Here is an 18,481-nt window from a genome sequence, read left to right on the forward strand (position 1 = left end):
GGCATTGGCAGATACCCTCTGTGGCTGCTTCTTGTGCCATTGGTGGTGACCAAAGATTTCCATGCAATGAAGCAGAGCAAATGAGCGGGCTGGTGTCAGGTGCTCTGAGTCCTCCACAAACACAGTAAGTCACCCACTGGGAGCCCCCAGAGCAAGCTGGGAGGGAATTTAAGGTGCCACAGAATGGATAGGAAGCAGCCAGAGAAAGATTTTAAAATAGTATTCCTTGAGCTCCCTCCAATCCAGCCTCTGGTGGCCTAGGAAACCACAGTTAGTATATGATCTTGAGCCATTATGCATCTTATGTCATTTTTCACATATTCTTTTTATAAGTCACCTCTGGAATCTCTGAAGTGAGAAGAGTGTCTTTTGTACGCTAACGAGATGACTGGTGGCTGGCAGCCCTAGATGGCTTCAGAATGGGGACTGGTCACAGGGAAGTCCCTCTGGTTAGGATTTTCAGCCCCATCCCCCAATCTCCACTAGGGGAGAGGAGCTGAAAGTTTAGTTGATCATCAATGGCCGATGATGTAATCATTCATGCCTGTGTAATGAAACTTCCATACAAACCCGAAAGGACAGCGTTCAGGAAACTTCCAGATAGCTGAACATGTGGAGGCTCCTGAGGGGTGGTCTACCCAGAAAGGGCATAGAGGCTCCATCCCCCTTCAGCCATACCTCTCCTTAAGCATCTCTTCCATGTGGCTGTTCATCTGTAACCTTTGTAACATCCTTTATAATAAACTGATAAATGTAAATAAAGTGTTTCCCTGAGTTCTGTGATCCTCTTTAGCAAATTAATCAAGCCCAAGGAAGGAGTCATGGGAACCTGGATTTATAGTAGGTTCATCAGAAGCACAGGCAAACAGCCTGGGGCTTGTGACTGGTATCTGAAATGGGGGGGCAGTCTTGTGGGATCAGGCACTATCTCCAGGTAATAGTGTGGCATTGAATTGAATTAGAGGACCCCTAGCAGGTGTCTGCTACAGATGTCTTGGTGTATGGAGAAATACCCCCACACATCTGGGGTCACAGAAGTATTCTATGCTGTGTTGTGGTGAGCAGAGAATAGGAAAAACACACTTTGGTTTCTCCTCTATGTCTAGAACGTATAGACCCTAGAAGCAGTACTTGGATTTTATGTCTTGCTGTGTCCTCCATGGTCTCCAGTACAGGCTGGTATGATGGTAGTTCCCCAAAAAAAGTTTGGTCAAAGGAATGAATTAACAGAAGGAAGGAGGGATAGATGGATAGGTGGGTGAATGAATGGATGGATGGTGTGCCACCCTGCAAGCCAGCATTGATGGTCCTCTATTCCTGATTACTATTTGCATTTTGTTTTCCTCCCCACCCTCTCTCTTTTCCTTCCTTCAAGTATTTTTTGCTTCCTTAGTTCTCATCAACCCCATCTTTGGCTCCATTGTGAGCTTCCTTTCTCATAATTTCACTCTCTTGAGATCAGAATGAAAAGCTGGGTCAATTTTCCATTAATTAATTCATTAATTAATTGAGTCAATAACTGTTTATTGAGCTCCAGCTGTTCCTTTGTCCACTCATGCAGTCACTTGACAAGATGCTTATTGAGCACCGGTGGTGTGTCTGATGTGGTGCCAGAAGCTAACTGATGGGGAAACACAAAGATCTAAGCAAGTTCCCTGCTCTCTGGGGTCCAACATCTAAATGACAAAGCGGACGGAAACCAGCAAACACTGAGCTCTGCTGACCCATTGCTGCCACCCTGATCAGTAGCCCCACTTTCAGGTTGTGAAGGTCAACCCACCTCCAAACCCCATGTTGTTTTGCCTCTTGTTCTTTGTTAATTGGTCTAACAGGTTGCCTGCAGTGGCCACATAATTAATATGGCATTTGCAGAGGCAGACAGGCACTCTCTGCTCGCTACCTCCCTTCACCCTGCTTCTTGCCTCATCTTCAGTCTTCCCTGCTCCTTCCTCATCTGAATCCTCAGAACTCAGAATTAGAAGAGATCTTGGGGTGCTTCTGGTTCTCCAGAGCCCAGCATGGGTGCTCCATCCACAGCCTCTCGGAAGCTGGTCCCTCACCGTGGCCCTCACCTCCAGCAACAGCCTGCTCTCTCTGCTTCATGAGCCTCGTGTCCTGCCATGAAAGCATGTTCATATGTTCAGCTCAAGTTGACCCACTTTGTCTGGACTGCGTAAGTTAGAGCTCAGGATAATCCTGATTCATCTTTTGAGCAGCAGCCTTTCAGATTTTAGAATTATAGCTGTTACGTTCCTTTTCAAGATTTTCTTGAGGATAAATATTTCCAGTTTCTCAGCTTTTCCAAATTCAAATATGGCCTCTCACAATCCTGAAGATGTTTCTCTGGACAGCCTCTAGTTTTTCCAGAGACCCCTCAAAGTATGCCCGTCCCCCCAAACTGACTACTATGAAGAGAGCTGCCCAGCAATTGAGGTCAGCTGGGTTATTGCCTGGTTTTAGGTGACCACTCTGTTCCTACTTGTGCACCCTAAGTTTTCATTAACTATGATTTACATACTACTAGCTCTTCTTGAACTTAGAGCCAATTAACACTACCAAGTCTTCTTGACATGGATAAAATAAAATAGCGTTATATGTTAAGGTTAAAATAACCCACCAGGATTATCTGCTAGTCCAATCTACTAATTTTACAGGAAAGGAAAGTAAGACGCAGAGAGATGAAGGGACTGTGAAAAGGCTCATAACTTGTGTGGAGTAGGGCACAGTGGGGACTCCTAACTCCTGATCCAGTGCTCTTTCTAAGACACCAGGCTGCCTCCTGATTGGCAGCCATTTCGGGGGTAAATAGAATACATCTTCTACTTTCAAGTCAGTCTTTCTCATGCACTGTTTTATGCTGTTGGATGTTTGAACCCAACGCATGACCCCGGGTTTAGCCCTTTAGGATTTCATCTTATTCATTTCATTCCATCTGTCGAGATAATTTCCAGCCTGATTTTGTGAGGCATTGCTGTGGCAGGTCCCCCCAGGCTTGTGTCAGGCTGACGTATGGAATTTTCTGGAGCTCTGGATGCTTTTCATTCTGTGCCCTGTTTGCCAGCATGTTCCACCACAAACCTGGCAGAGGAGACGCACTGTCTGAAGCCAGACGCACGGTGCGCTTCCTTCTCCCCTCGCCTGTCTGCCTGGTGGATGTCTTCCACATGAGTCTCTCTCCTCCCACCTGCCTCCTGTCCTGCTTATTAGGTAGGAGCCCCACAAATCCATCTCAACTGTACCACCGGCGTGGAACTTAGGGGCAAATGTGCCAAGCAGGGTTTTGTTTTATTTTGTGAAATAGCCTTTCTTGAGAATCTACTTGTTGTAGAAAAAAAGAAAAAAATCCCTGAACCTAGCGTACTCAGAACATGTTCCCTATCCCTTTATGGACTCACATTAAGATTCTCTCCTTAGTTTTCTCATCTATATAATGGGAGGAGACAGAAACTCAGGGCTAGTAAGCATCTGCTCTGTGCTAGCAGCTATGCCAGGGGCTTCATTTACGTTTCCCTTTACATTTGCTTTTAACTGTCAACACAAGCCTGCAGATGATATCCCCATTTCAAAGAAGAGAAAACTGACCTCAGAGAAGTTAATTTGCCAAGGCTTATCCAGCTAGTAAGTGGCAGAGTTTCTTTACCCTCTGCCCTCCCTTGCTGAGTTACTATAAAAATCAAATGATTTAGTAATGAATGTAAAGCTGCTTTAAAAAGTATAAAGCACTCTGTAAACATAAAGGAGAATTGTTAAAATACTGAGGTTCCTCACTTGCTTTCTCTCTCCTTCTTCTTTTCTGTCACCTCCCTAAAGTATAAGTAGCTGCCTTCGGTCCAGACCTATCAAAGAAATGTCATAAAACTATTTTTCAAAATGTCAAATGCCTGTGTACTTTAGCCCAAAGTAATTATGCCCTTTGAATTTCTCGAAGTCACAATGCAAAACCCTGGGAGCTTCGAGGATGTGCCCTTTCTCCTCCATCCTGAACTAATGGAAATCAAGGCTGAAGGCTGAGACTGCTGGGGAGTCCACAAGAGCCCTTCAGTGCCACAGAGGCCTGGCCTGACTTTGGCAGGTCTCCAGCAGTGACCACAAAGTGCTAAATAATAATAGTGTTGAATTATTTATCCAGAGGCCAATGACTCATGAGGCATGGTCCACTTCTAGCAGAGTTCCAGGGTCCCAAATCTAAGGTGAGTGGTTGCCAGAGGGAGGACTGCAGTCCTGGCCTCTAGACCATGAGTGCACACACCCCCCGCCCATCATCCCGCCCCATGTACAGCAGGCAGAGCTCTAGCACAGTGCCTGGAGGGCAACTCACATTTCAGTGACATTATTGGGTGTTTACACTAAGCTAGCTATTTTTGCATACAATTTCCGATTTCATCTCCAAAACAATCTTTATTTTCCGTATTTTTCCGGATAAAGAAAGTGAAGCTTATGTTTCAGGTTATACAGTTGGCAAAGCATAGAGCTGGAACAAGAGCCAGGGCTGACATTTCTAAGATACCATGTGCTATTTCTCTTAGAATTCCTCTTTCCTGACAATTACATTTAAAAGCATAATCTGGGAAGTGCAGATGGTGCCAGGCCCAGTCTCGGGGCACAAGGGATTCTTCATGTGGTCCTCAGGGCCCTCTGTGATCTGATCTCATTTTGGATTCTTCTTATCAGACACAATGTTTTTCATCATCAGAATCACCTGAAAGCTTTAAAATGCAGATTGTTGGAATCCATCCTTGGTTTACTGTAATCCAAATAATTGGTGCTGGGACCAATTATTTGTATTTTTAAGCCTTCGGAGTGATTGTGATCATCAGTTGGTTTGGAAACTATAATCTTATGCAGAAAGTCACTTCCAAATTCTCATCCGTATTCCCATTTGTGTGACTTTGCTCAATTCCATGGACTTCACTTAGACTGGCTTTTTTCTACTCTCACCCATTGTTCTTATCCAGCTCACACTCCATCATCTCCATAAGAATCTTGGCTCCCAGAGCTTCTAGGAATGCTCCATCATCTGTATTCCATTAACACCTTTGGCTCTCAACTGATATTTATTAGTCAGGATGTGAGTTTAGAAGCTGTCCGAGAGACCCAAAATAGCAGTTTTGCCTCATTTAACACCTATAAATATATCCCTGTCTTCTCTCACTGTACAGAATAATCAGTCCATTGGTGGCCCCAGGACATCAGGGACCCAGGCTCCTGCAATCTTGTTGCTCATGCCTAGGGTGGTGCCTTTGTTCTCATAGCCCAGAACAGCTCATCACCATGTCCATAACCAGACACTGGAAAAAGGGAAAATGGAGTAAGGAAGAGCAATGACAAAGAATTGCACACAACAATTAGGATCACCTTCCACTGTCCAGAACTTGATCACATAGCATCACACTTAGCTGCAACCAAGGTCGAGAGATTGATCTTTGTTTTGAATCACTACATGCCCAGTAAGAATGGAGGGTTCTGTTAATTGTGCTATTGGATGGGGAGAATGGGCATTGGGGAACAACCTAGCAGGCTCAACTTCTACTTGGGATTGTGATTTTCTGTTTGTGTCTGTGTTTGCAGCTAGACTATAAAAGCTCCAGGAGAACTAGGCTCCTGACTTACACCTGTTTGTGATCCTTCTAGGAAGGCACTAGATCAGTACCACTGACTGGCAAGATAGACTAGAGTGACTGACAAAGCTCTGGAATTTAACTTTTATGTTAGTCCTTGTTTTCTACAATTTAGCACAAGTTTCTTAACCTCTCTGGGCTTTAGTTTCATAGAATCATAAAATTTAGTTGAAAGTCACCTTCAATGTGCAATCCTCTCATTTTGTAGATGAGGAAGCTGAAAACCAGAAAGAAAAGACACTTGTCCAGCACACAAAGCTTTATAAATAGAAGAGCCAGAGACCAGGTCTTGTAGAAACCAACCCAAGGACAGCACTAAAGTGTCTTCCCATACGCAAAAAATGGGTACAAGGGACAAGATGATCTTTAAGCTTCCCTCCAATTCAGAAACTCTGAGCCACATACGCAGTCACGTTTATACCCCTTGCTCAAATTAAGTACAAAAGTGGGATAATTTCCAAGCACTGAACCACTGCATCCTGCTGGATCTTGCTATGTACTTCAGCAGCTTAGACAGAAACTCAAGAGGTTCAGTTCAGTGCTTTTGGTTCCAGGGTCATCTAAGAAGTAAACTGGGTAGAGAAAGCAAAGGAGAGATACCTGGGTGACCCCACTCTATGGTCACAAGCAGTGATATTCCCTGTGAGCTTCTTAGGAGATGACACAGCTCCAGGTGTTGTGGAGCAGCTGCCCTCAGGGAATTTGGAATCCAGGTCACACACAGTTAAATAGCAGTAGAGGAGGGCGTACATAACATTAAACAGAAGAAATGTCACAAGGCAAACTGGCTGTAATAATAATAACAGCTTCCATTTATTGCTCAACTGTAATGTGTGCCCCACACTGTGATAGGTATTTATTTTATAGGCTTGATCTCATTAAATCCTCACGACAAGCTTCTGGGATTACTGAAGGTCATACAGCTGGTAAGTGGTGATTAATTGTCAGAGGAGTGGTGTGAAGAACATAAATTATGGAGCAGTTCAGAAAGAGAGAAGCCTCAGGATGGAGTGGTCTGGGAAAGCTCTGTGAAGGAGGAGAGTTAAACAGGATTCTGAGGATAGGTGGGATGTGAAGGAGGTGAGAAAGAGGGAAAGCGAGTGTAGGTGGCAAAGGCAACACAGGTACAGGGGACACTGAGTTAACAAATTCCCGAGTAAAGCGTGGGAGTAATTAAATCCCAGGGCAAACATCCAAGCTGTGGAGCTGTGAGGCTAGGGAGTGGTGGGGGCAATGAAACACCCAGTGATCATTCTTGGAAAAGGGATAAAAGGTCAACTGAAGTCCCAAAGCTCACATGTGGCCTGTTGCAAAAGAAAAGAGGAAAGAAAATGACTGAAAAACTCTAAAGGCAATTGTGTCAAGTGACTTACAAAAAAAATATACCTTTTCATCCAGTAATCTCTCTTCTAGGATTTAAACTAAAAAAAATTTCAGAGACAGAGTGAAAACTGAAAACAAATGTCTAAATAATAGGAGAATTCTTGAATATATTATGGCACATATACATGGTCAAATGTTATGTAGCTTTTACAGAACATACTTTTGAAAAATGTGTAATGATTTCACATAATTTCAAGAAGCAGAATGTGGGCCAGGTGCAGTGGTTCATACCTGTAGTCCCAGCACTTTGGGAGGCCAAGGGAGGTGGATCACCTGAGCCCAGGAGTATGAGACCAGCCTGGACAACATGGTGAAAACCTGTCTCTATAAAAAACAAACAAACCAAAAACCCCACAAAAATTAGCCAGTGTGGTGGAGGATGCCTGTAGTCCCAGTAATTGAGAGGCTGAGCTGGAGGATTGCTTGATCCTGGGAGGTTGAGGCTGGGGTAAGCCGTGGTCACACCACTGCCCTCCAGCCTGGATGACAGAGGGAGTCCCTGTCTCAAAAACAAAACAAAACAACTCTCCCCCAGAAAAAAAGACTGAAGGAAAGACAGCATATTTATCATGATTTTTATCACAGAGTAAGAATGTGGGTAAGTTTTGCTTTAGTTTTCCTTTTCTGTATTTACTAAGTTATGTTCAGTGAGCACACACTTTTATAATAATAAAAATATTCATCAAAAATTTTTAATTTAAAATGCTTATCCTTTGCCATAAAGCAATATTTATAAACATCTTGCTTTGTCTTCAAAGAAAATTCATTGTCTCTGCCTTGAGTATGCAGACACAAATATTCCAACCAAACGATTATTCAGTAATTGCTGAATCTATAGATTTTTTTGAAAGTTCCTTTAAACCGGGTTTTCCTGGGTTCCCATGTAAAGCTCCCAGCTCCATGGCTCCCACAGGACTGGAAACATTAAAGTCTCCCATTAATGTTCTCTGGAGCCATTTAGATAAATTGTCTTCCCCAGAGCTATAAATCCTAAATGAATGACACCCTTATTTCAGGGGACAGGTACCAAAGCCTCTTTCAAACTCGATGATTTATGTATCTGTGGCTTGCAGAATGTCAGGGGTCCTTCATCAATATCCACAGGGCCTTGCCAGTTATAGGAACATACCACATCTGATGGAAAGACATTACTGTACTTGGGTCAATAGCTTTCACCTTTATCCGTCCTGCTTGCTTTGCTTTGGGGCTTTATTTTTCTTTCTTCCATTGAAATAGCTGGGATATGAGCTGAGTAAGAGAGGCAGTGCATTAAATATAACTTGATCAGAATCCCAGGTTGTCTTTGCCCTCACTGCAACAGGGGCAACATAAAGGTTAATAACTGAGAGAGGCTCCCACACACTTAACCACAGTGCAGCACCCCATCACCAAGTGACAATTAGGAACTCTCCATGAATGCCAATGACTGGTGATCAAACAGAGCTTCACCCAAACCAGGCGCACTTCTGCATTAGCTCAGCTCTCCATTCATCACTGAGCTGACAGCTTGCAGAGCTCAATGTTGAGTATGCGGCTCTGTCTTTGTTTTACGCAGTGAAATGATCTATGCTACCGGGACTGAGTGGGAGAGGAGCAGGGGAGGGAACGAGGGAAATGAAATAGGCTTGTCTTTGGCATGGTTGGGCAACAGCTCAAAGTGTCTGTTTGAGACTTGAAGAGAAATATCGCATAATGATCTTGCTTGTTCCTGCTTGCAACTTTCTGGCTCTCAGACAAGGATGGTCCTACCTTAAATAGTTCTCTTTTTGGAGGCATCATGACAAATTGGAGCAAGCACATAGCCAGCTGTGTGATTCTGGGCAAGTCACTCTGGGCCTTAGTTTTCTCATCCATAGAATGAAGGGGTGGATGAGAACAGTGATTTTCAAACCAGGTTCCTCAGCGTGTTAGGGTTCATAGAGGCACCTCAGACCCTGCAAGGGCAGAGGTGAGGAGGTTAGTAAATTCCAGGCACAGCTGCTCCATGTTGGCTTATTGAATTTTACTAGTAGGCTACTTTTCTTTTTTCTGTTATTACACTTTAAGTTCTAGGGTACATGAGCAGAACATGCAGGTTTGTCACATAGGTTTACACGTGCCATGGTGTTTTGCTGCACCCCTCAACCCGTCATTTACATCAGGCTTTTCTCGTAATGCTATGCCTCCTGTAGCCCCCTTCCCCCTGACAGGCCCTAGTGTGTGATGTTCCCCTCCCTGTGTCCATGTGTTCTCATTGTTAAGCTCCCAATCATGAGTGAGAACATGCGGCATTTGGTTTTCTGATCTTGTGATAGTTTGCTGAGAATGATGGTTTTCTGCTTCATCCATGTCCCTACAAAGGACATGAACTCATCCTTTTTTATGGCTGCATAGTATTCCATGGTGTATATGTGCCACATTTTGTGCAGAACATGGTCTTACATTCTAATTTAACTTGGTCCTCACAATTTATAAGGTAATCAGGACAAATATGACCAACTATTCCAGTAACTATTGCTGTGTTACAAACCACCTCGAGACTATATGGCACAAGACAACCATTTATTATGTTCATGGATTCTTTGACCCCGGAATTCGAGTGGGCACAACAGGAAATGCTCTTCTTTGCTCCATGATGTCTGAGACCTCAGCTGGAAAGACTAAAGGCTGGTGGTGACTAAACAGCCGGGAGCTAGACTCATCTGGATGTGTCCTTACTCATGTCAGCTGAGCTATTGACTGGAACACTGACACACGGCCTTTCTCTGGGGTTGTCACATGGGCTAGTTTGGGCTTCCTCGCACAATGGCAGTTGAACTCCAAGGGCTGATGTCCCAAGAACAAGTCAGAATTGCACTGTATTTTTATCATCTGAACTCAGAAGTTACGTAGTGTTGCTTCTGCCACACCCTGTTGGTTGAGGCGGTCCCAAAATTTCACCCAGGATCAAAGGAAGGACAAGACAGGAGAAGAATCAATGTCACAATGGAGGAAGAGCATGTGGAATGGGAGATAGTGTTATTATCTTGAGAATATACAATCTGCCAAGCCCTCTTCATGTGAAAGATGGGGAAACAGGGGAGAATTCATACACATTTACTAAGAGCAGAGCTGGGACTAGAGCCAGTTATTTCAGATTCGAGCCCTCTCTTTGCCATGCTGCTTTGGGTTCTTCATTTCATCTTTCTGAGTTAACTCTTTATTAATTCAGTGAATAGACTCATTAAAATATGAATCCTTCTCATGGCGATGCATGACCAGCCCAGGAGAGCTGTATCTTCTCGTGGATGGAAGACTTTTCTCATCTGTTCTCAGAAAACTGGAGTGAAAAATGTACATAAATTCCATTAAAATTAAGGTAAAAGGCAAGCTATTCATGTCTCTTTCTAGCCTCCAGCCCAGCATCAGGAATATAATTGGTACTTAGTAAAGGACTGGGCTTTTTGTGTGTGTGTTTTGTTTTTTATGAATCAACATTTGCTTTTAAGTCCTTTCCAAAGTCGAAGCCATATAAACAATTCTTTGAGGTTGTTTTGATTCTTTGATGGTTCCTACTTGGAGTTTACTTTTATCTTCATCCATTTTGACAACACCTAAGTGTATTTATTTCCAATTTGCCAACAAGAAAAATGAAAGCTGAGAGACAAAAAGAGAGCCAAGGACACAAGGTAAAGTCTGAGAAAACAGTTGGAATTTGAAGGAAGTTATGAAGTAGGATTTTTTTTGTTATTGATTCAGTAGCCATCAGGTGGGAAGTGTCAATGCCCAGTCCTACGTTCAACACAGAATCCAAAGGCAAGGTGACAATGGTCCTTGCCATGGAGAGCCTCACAGTCAGGGGGAGAAGTCTAGGTTATCCAATATAATCGGTGCTGAAAGAGGGCCTGAACAAAGCACTGATAGAACACAGAGGAAGTAGCTATGGGCACTGCCTGGGAGATTGGATGCTTCACTGAGGTGATAACATTTAACCTGGACCTGGAGGGAGAGGTAAGAGCTGTCCAGGCAGAGGGAGTGAGGTGGGACAATAGTCCTGAGCATAGGGAATACACATGGGGAGACACAGAGAAATGAAAGGACGTGATGCATCTTGAGAAAGGTAGACATCTGGTCCGTGTGGGAAGGTAGATGTGAAGGGTGGGCAGACAAGTAGGGAAGCAGTCTGGAAAATTGAGGTCAGATCATAAAGGAGTGCCAGTAGCATCCCTAGATACTCCCTTTCTGTGAACTTTATCTTCCTCATAGTCCCAACGTACCCCTTCTTCTGGGATCTTGCTCTCTACCTCCCCACAATTAAAACCTGCTCTGGAGAGTGTTGGATATCAGTCATTTACACTATAGTATAAATGGTATTATATATAGACTATAAGCCAATGTGTTCTTTCTTGGAGCAATTTTTTAATTAGAAATTTTATTTCAGTTTATTAAACAAAAGGCTAAAAGAATGTTGTGGAGATTCTTCTTATGGCCAATGAAATCCCAGCCCAGAGTGAGAGTCTTGTAGGGAAACATCCACCACTCTGTATCAGAGACAGAATCCTGGGCCAAACTAATCATTTGTCCAACTCAATGTACCTGGATCATCCCTGGTCATTTTGAGCTCCCTTGGTCTCTGGATAAGAACTTAACTATCCCAAGAGCTGCCAACCACTTCTCCCAATAAAATACAATACATATCCTATAATGACCAACCTGCAGAACTCTTAACCTTCACATCAGCAAGCCAAACTCCTTGGCATGGGGCGGAATGTAAATGTTAACAATCTCATAGCTCACTGCCTATAAAAACTCTTTAATGTGTGTCTAAGTAACAGGTGGTTGTCCACTGCCTACAGCTAGAGTGATAATTCCAGCTCCTCTTTCCTGAAAGAGATGAGTATTGATTCTCTATGTGAGAACATGTGGGTTACAGTGATGTTCGGGGAAAGCCAGATCTTACCAACATATGGACACAGTTCATTTACAGTTCTGCAAGGGAGGGAGAAGAATGTTTCCTTAGGGTTTTCTTTCCTTTTTTTTTTTTAGAGACAGGGTCTCACTCTGTCACCCAGGCTGGAGTTCAGTAGCATGATCATGGCTCACTGCACTTGGCTCCTGGGCTGAAGTAATCGTCCCACCTTAGCCTCCCAAAGAGCTGGGACTACAGGTGTGTACCACCATACCTCGTCCTCCATTCATTGTTGATTGGTGTTAGGTACTGCCTGATCTCTTAACTCATAAGTGCCATTCTCCTCTCTCACTTGTTGCCATCCTTGAAGTCTACCTGACTTGGTATTAGAAGGCTCTTGACTGATCGTTAAACTCTGTTCTTACTGATTTTTCTCAATTACTCCTTTAACCTCTTCTTTCTGCCATCTCTCAGGTCCATCCCCATAGATGGCCTCTTGACTTGTCTGACCTCCTAAGCTCTGGTTTCACGATCTCCCACTGCACTAATGGACTTTGTTCCACACCTTACTGTCCTCTGTGGTTGTCAAGGCTACTTTGTTTCCTCCTATATACAACTCTATCCAATCCCTCCTCCAGTATTATTACCCCGGAGGATTGACATTGAGTCAGTCGTACTGTGGCTGTCACTTCTGTTCCTTGGATGTGGTCCCTGCCCCAGGAAAGAGGTTCTTGTCTTGTTCCCCTGTGTCCCAAGCCTCTGCCTGTGCCATGGTCCAAGTTGCCAGATCTATATCTCATCGTTTTGCTTGAACCGCTGCCCTGCTTGATTCCTTTCTAAGTGTTCCTGTTGTATCCTTTAGAATAGAGACTCTGTCTTGTCCTCATTGTGAAAATTGTATTCCCAGGGACTGGAGTCTAGTGGGAGCTCCAGTCCTTGGAGTCCAAGACTCCCTGCTGTCATGCTCAACCTATGGCTGCTAGGACCACTTTTGACTTCCAATCTGGGCTCTGATCCCTTGCCTGTCCATCTCATCTCTGGTCACTGTACTTTGTTTCCGTGCATGGACTTCCTGCTGACATCTGTTGCTGGGTCTGACCAGAAGTCTGCCATATCTCACTGATTAATGCCAGGGTAGGCCAACTGCTGTGACAAACAACCCCATGTCTCAGGAAGCTTCACACAGTAACAGGTTTATTTTTCATATCAGTCCAAGTGTTGGACAGTCTATCACAAGATGATCTGGGGACATGCTCCTTTCATCCAGTGGGCCCTCCATCTTCTAGGACCTTGGAATCCTTAAAGTGGTTCCTCTGTATCCAGCCAGCCAGTGGATGAGAGAGGCAAGATAGCAAAGGAGGTATCAGGAGAATTTTTTAGGGGCTGACCAAGAAGTGATATTCATTGCTCTGACTTCATCATCACTGGTTAAAACTAGTGCCTAACCTCACCCCTGAGTGCCAGGGGAAAATGAAAACAACTGATGTACAAGTAGCATTGTCTCTGCTACGCAGTGGAACATCTGTTTTCTAAGTGCTATTTCTTCCCGACCCAGCCTATTTCTTCCACTTCAGCTTATCATGCAGTCCAAAGTCTGGAAATGACTGGACTCCTGAGAAGATATTTCAGAAGTGACAGAAATTGGGGACCAGGGTTTTTGCCTTCCTACCACCTGAGCAGAAGGTGGATCCCAGGGGGAAGCCCCCCTTGGGAGAATTTCAAGCCCTACATAATCTTGCAAATTTTTGACAAGCGACAGCCTTTCATTTCTTCCAAGAAATCGTCTTTTTCCCCTCCTGGGGACTTGTTCAGAGAAGAGATACTCAAGTGATAGGTGCTTTGCAAATATCTAGATGGAGGGGGAAAATGGCATGAGAAAAAATTTAGACAAAACAATGCAGATCACCATGGAAACAATCTTTAGAACACACTGAGGAGAAGAAATCATTGTTAACATGGTTCATATTTTGCAGAGATATCCAATCACCAAATTCAATTTTAGACCTTTCAATCACGCTACCTTCAAAATGCCAGGGTTGTTATGACCACAGAACATGCTGATTTTCTGGGATCCCTCCTCTTACTCATCTAATAACCTTTAACGAAGATAATGCTTTAATTAAGGCAACTTACTGTTTCCCCGTTGGTTAATTTGAAATCAGTGAAAGGTCAAGTTACCATTAACACAGTGAGTTTACTAAGCTATTTTAGAAGTATTTTTATTCTGACAGCAGAAGCTTATGAGAATATGGCAAAAATATTTAGTTGAAATGTGAACAAGGAAAATAGGAGGTTTGTCTGTTGTATGGCATGGTAAGAAAAAGAGAAACCATTCTTAATTACTCAAAAGCAGTTTTTCTTAGAATTTTCTGCCCTAATATACGTGAAAAAGTCTACAGGTATGGATGACTGTTGGTCAATAATAATGATTCAATATGGCCATTTAAAGAAAACCTTTGGGTGTTGCTAATGAACAGTTTGTTCCAGGGGCTTCCAAAGAAATGTCAGAAGAAAAGCAGTGGCTTTTGCAAGTGAGGCCTCAGAGATGGAGGGTCACCAGCATCTAGGTGCTGGGCTTCCACCTTGCAGGCACAAAGATGTAGTGTCTGCCCATGGTTATCCGTTCGCCAGTCTCATGGGGCTTCATCCCTGTTCATTCTCCAGGTTCCCAGTCTTTCTGGGGGGAAGTTCTCTCTCTCTCTCTCTCTCTCTCTCTCTCTCTCGTTATACACTTTGAAAGCAAAGATGTCTTTCTCATTGGAAGGCAAGGCCAGAGTTTTATCTTATAGTCCCTGGATAGTGAGTTACAAACTATGCATTCTGAGACCTTTTGGAAAATTTATATGTATACTGTATATGTTAGAGACAGGGTCTCACTTTGTCACCCAGGTTGGAGTGCAGTGGCACAATCATAGCTCACTGTAGCCTTGACCTCCTGTGATCCTCCTGCCTCAGCCTTCTGCGTAGCTGGAATTACAGGTATGAACCACCACACTTGGCTTGGAAAATGGATTTGTGCTCTGTTCTCTATTTTCCTTGGCCTTGGTCTTCTCAGTACATGATATGTGTGGGCCGAGGGAGAAAAGAGACAGCGTGCTTATGTGAAATAGAAAACAACTCTTCATAAAATTATGAGCTCTGTATCTTCCTTTCATTTCTTCCTACAAATATTTGTTGAGCACGTACTATGTACCAGGTATTCTCTCTGGTGCCACTAATATTTCTTTTGTGTGCATCTTTTCCGTCTCTGTAACTTTTCTTCTTCCTACTTTAGGTATCAGATTTCCTCCTGTCCTCCACTTCCCTGTGACCTCAAAACCTATTCTCAGGAAAGTTGAGCTGTGAATTGTTTGCACTTTGGTGTAAATGTAAGTTGCTTTAATTTAATCTTTTGTTGTTGCATCAAATGATTCCCTGTTCAAGAAATTTTAGACATCAGTTTGCAAGCATGGGAGATATTTTCAAAGTAGAAGCCCTTTTCCAAAACCTTAGAGTCACACCATCTGTTGACCACCTACTTGGAATATGCATGAGATTGGTCCTTTCCTTGGCTTTCTTGTATAATCAGAACAGATAACGGAATTGATCAACCTCAGAAAAACATGCCAACATTGCTATTAGGATAAAGTCCCAAAGCCTTTTCCATAGCACACAAGACCCTGCATAATCCTGCCTGCTACCTAACTCTTTAGACTCTTTCTGTGTCATTGGAGGAAAGCCACATTGGAATTTTGTCAGATCTTTGATCAAAATACCATCTAATCTTAGCATGCTTCTGCTTGGAGTGTTCTACTTGTCAACCTCCTTCACCATGCTAACTCCTACTCCTGCTTCACGTCTCATCTTGGATGTTACTTCTTCTGACAAGCATTCACTGACTCTCAGGGACCTAATGAGACTGGGATTAGGCCCCCTGATATATGATCTGATAGCATCAATAATTTTCTTTTCTCTTCTTTTCTTTTTTTTAAAACATTATACTTTAAGTTTTGGGATACATGTGCAGAACGTGCAGGTTTGTTACATACGTATACACATGCTGTGGTGGTTTGCTGCACCCATCAACCCGTCATTTACATTAGGTATTTCTCTTAATGCTATCCTTCCCCTAGCCTCGCACCCCCCAACAGGCCCTGGTGTGTGATGTTCCCCTCCTTGACTCCCACTTACGAGTGAGAACATGCTGTGTTTGGTTTTCTGTTCTTGTGTTAGTTTGCTGAGAATGATGGCCTCCAGCTTCATCCATGTCCCTGCAAAGGACATAAACTCATCCTTTGTAATGACTGTGTAGTATTCCATGGTGTATATGTGCCATATTTTCTTTGTCCAGTATATCATTGATGGGCTTTTGAGCATGCAGTAATTTTCATAGCACTTCTCATAGTTGTGCTTAGTTATTTATTTCACAGAAGTATACTTCATTAATTTTAGTCTTCACACTGTCTTGTCTATTATTTTTGTATCAAACATCTATCAGAGTGCTGGGCTCATAGTAAATATCTGTGGAATGTATACATGACCAATCTTAAATACTAGCTCTAAATCAAAACTTCATCAAGAGACCCCTTGATGGTAATAAGCTGATTAGCTCTGCCTTGCTCAGTGGTCACCTACTGTGAAAGTAATTCCATCTTGGACAGAATCTGTACTTGGGCTGTGCCCTCATTGTCTCATGTCTGGAATTTCCCCACTTCAACTAGTGAGATCATGCCAGATTAATCTTCCCCTTAACTCTGATTTGACCAGGTCATTCTTCTGCTCAAAAGCCTCTGATGGATTGGAGTTGGCTACTGAATCAAGTTCAGACTCTACAGAATAAAGTTCAGACTCCACCTGGCCTTCTTTAAGCCCTTTTGTATGTTGATCCTGACCTCTATTTCTGTATTAACTTCCTTTCTAAGATGAATTGTTCATTCCACCAGACATTTTCACTCACTGACTTTAAGCTTTTGTTTACATTATTTTCTCTACCCAGAAGCACCTCCTGTCCTTCTGTTTATAAAACTTCTATCCATTGAGAGAGAACAACTCATATTCTATCTCTCTATGCAGTAGTCTTAGGCCACTAGTGTTAGGACTCTTTTAGGAGCAAGTGGTGACACTGATCTCAAATTGCTCTGAGTAAAAATGAGAACTTACTGTTAATACATGCAAGGTACTGTGTATTTCGAATTTTCATTTAGTCTGCATGAATTCTCCCCCAGCCCCTCAAAGGAAAATCGAGATATTTTACCTATTCCTATGATAACAGTATCTCAGTTTTCCTTTGGGGAACCACCCACGTCTCATGCTCCATTCATGCAGTTCCATGAGGCTGACCCCACCCGTGGGCTCCAGGAGTGGAAGTTTTTTCTATCTCTGGGGGGAAGTCCTCTCTCCATCTGCTTCCTTCTTCCTACAGCTTCTGGCAAGATCCGTAGCTTATACTTGCATTCTTACACGTAGGAGTCATCCAATAAGTATTTGTTCATTATATTTAAGAATGAGGGGTTGAGGGAAGAGTGGAAGACTCAGATTTTCTCTGGGATTGTGTGGTTCAAAAACTTAAATTTGCCCTCACTGCTAAAGGAAATTGAAGGTCAACACATCTGTGTTATGGCATTTGAATCATGGAGATCCAAATGTATCCCAAATATATTTTCTTAGCTGTAAGTTATCTCCTGGTCAATTTGGAAATCATTTGACTCTTTGTATGTGTGGCCCATGTATATGGCTCTTATATATGTAAAATGAAGTTATACAGGCAATGTACATAACTCAGTCAGCTGGTCTCCTTTTTATGGGAATTTTCCTCATTTTTAATTTAATAAAGAAATCATTCTATCACTGAATTTTAATTCACAACGATAAGACTTCAGAAATATAGTATTATATTCAGAAAGCATTTCAATCTTCTTGCTGTCAAACACCTCTTGCTTTCACATGGGCAGTTTATTGTTGCCAGGATGTGAATTCTATATTGACAGAGTCCTTATAGATGGAATTTTCAGCTTTTTATTCTTAGCTAATATGGATGGGTAAGGGTTTTCTCCTCTGTTTTCATAGAAACATACTTTCCCACAAGACTAGATGAAAATGGTATGGTTGTGAAGCGTTCTACGCTTTGGAGAGAGAAAATTTTCTATTGTGAATAGTGCCGCAATAAACATACGTGTGCATGTGTCTTTATAGCAGCATGATTTATAATCCTTTGGATATATACCCAGTAGTGGGATGGCCAAGTCATATGGTACATCTAGTTCCAGATCCTTGAGGAATTGCCATACTGTTTTCCATAATGGTTGAACTAGCAATAGCAAAGACTTGGAATCAACCCAAATGTCCATCTATGACAGACTGGATTAAGAAAATGCGGCACATATACACCATGGAATACTATGCAGCCATAAAAAAGGATGAGTTTGCATCCTTTGTAGGGACATGGATGCAGCTGGAAACCATCATTCTTAGCAAACTATCACAAGAAGAGAAAACCAAACACCGCATGTTCTCACTCATAGGTGGGAACTGAACAATGAGATCACTTGGACTCGGGAAGGGGAACATCACACTCTGGGGCCTATCATGGGGAGGGGGGAGGGGGGAGGGATTGCATTGGGAGTTATACCTGATA

The sequence above is a fragment of the Piliocolobus tephrosceles genome, chromosome 6, assembly GCF_002776525.5.
Source record: "Piliocolobus tephrosceles isolate RC106 chromosome 6, ASM277652v3, whole genome shotgun sequence".
In the NCBI taxonomy this organism is placed as follows: Eukaryota; Metazoa; Chordata; class Mammalia; order Primates; family Cercopithecidae; genus Piliocolobus; species Piliocolobus tephrosceles.